At 39.8% G+C, this 1,605-nt stretch overlaps 1 non-coding gene across 1 annotated transcript; it reads right to left on the bottom strand.

Annotated features, from left to right (window-relative positions):
- On the bottom strand, window positions 1-72 carry trnaa-cgc (transfer RNA alanine (anticodon CGC)). The gene has a single exon. It is a non-coding gene; the product is annotated as a tRNA-Ala (tRNA).
- Between the last annotated feature and the right edge of the window lie 1,533 nt (window positions 73-1,605).

Raw genomic sequence — 1,605 nt, 5'->3', positions numbered from 1 at the left:
TGGAGATGCCAGGGATTGAACCAGGGACCTCATACATGCGAAGCATGCGCTCTACCACTGAGCTACATCCCCGATGGCAAAGTAATGGAACAGACTTGTCCAGATGCTCACTGATCACAATCCACCACTCACGAAGAATGCCTGCAGTTTCCCACTTTCGCGTTTCCTCTACTACAGAGTAAATGCATGGGAATGAAGAAATAAGGAAGGAAAAATAATCGCATTGAAGCTTCAAGAGACTGGGCACAAATTAATCTATTATTTTTGTATCCAGTCATACGTGCGACGGTGGTTAATTCCCAGACGGGGGAGTGCTTTTTTCTACCTTCTTACTCGACTGTCTTTCAATTCTGTTTTATTTGAAAGCTTTTTGCATCTTTTAAGTGCTCTTGATTAAACTATGCATAGAAAAACAGCACTACTGATGATTTTCATGGACCGATGTACACTTGTTCTGTACAACTCGAGTGATAAAGCCCTGTCTGCAAATATTGTAGAAGAAAATAAAAGGGTGAAACAACGCCCCACCACAGGAATGGTAACAGGAAGGATCGTGTTCTTATTTGATAAGTCCTTTTGAGATGTCTTGTCAATGCACACAGGCGTTAGAGCTGAATAATTTACTTTTAGTGGTGTTTTTAAACAAAGATGGAACATGTTATTTCTATACCAGGAAGAAAGGAGCAGATTTTAACTTTAAGAGGCAAAAGCGACACCTTATCAAAGCTAAAATTAATTGAAAAGACATCACAACAAAAGAGTGGAGCCTTGAGTGAATAAGATTAGTTTTCATTGGACGTCTGTAGGTGAGAGAGAGGATTGTGACAATTTGCAGGTGCTTCTCGGAAGTGCGTTGGTGGTACAGGCGCCTTCCAAATAATTGAGTCGGGTTTGAATCCCAGCCAGTACAAACCCAAATCTTTTCAAGATAATTTGTTGTCCGCTAACACATCTTTTGAAACACTACAACAGGTAACACCCCGTGTGAAACATCATGAACATCTGTTAAAGCCTGAGTTTTACATACTCTAACGTAAATAAACGTTAGTGTCTTCCGGTGTGTGAGCCAATTTCTCCAAAAAAATATTTGTTAGTCTGCCGGGAGGCTGTGCAAGGTGTTATAAAATAGAATTTCTAAAAGACAGGCTCCCTAAGCTTAACATCAAGGCAGAAAAAATGCTGTTTTCTCTACAGAAATGCTCTTTACATTTCAGCACTGTTGCAACTCCCTTTATAAAGGGTGTGCACACGTATACAACCAAGGCATTGAAAGTTTTTTTTAAAATTATTGTTCCCAAAAATGTTCCATTTGTTTTCTTTTTAATGTTGTTGATTAAAAGATTTTATTAAATGTGAAAAAAATCTGAATGTGAAAAAAGGTCAAAATGCTATTGAAAAAAATCAGTAATGTGAGGAAAGATGGATTGTGGGAGCCCCTTAACTACCCATGTCATGCTGTATTTCTCACTCATTCTACTGGGAGTGGTGCCGTCGCTTCTGGATAAAGTCTGTCAGTGGTCATTCCAGACGGGTCAGGTATGACTGCTCTTCGGCACAAGAGACACGTGACTTGCGAGGATCCCGACAGTGTCGACTTTCTTTCAG

The sequence above is a fragment of the Lepisosteus platostomus genome, unplaced genomic scaffold (assembly GCF_059453375.1).
Source record: "Lepisosteus platostomus isolate fLepPlt1 unplaced genomic scaffold, fLepPlt1.hap1 Scaffold_112_H1, whole genome shotgun sequence".
Lineage (NCBI taxonomy): Eukaryota > Metazoa > Chordata > Actinopteri > Semionotiformes > Lepisosteidae > Lepisosteus > Lepisosteus platostomus.
The sequence above is the reverse complement of the archived record's forward strand: the minus strand, read 5'-3'. Positions and strand labels throughout refer to the sequence as shown.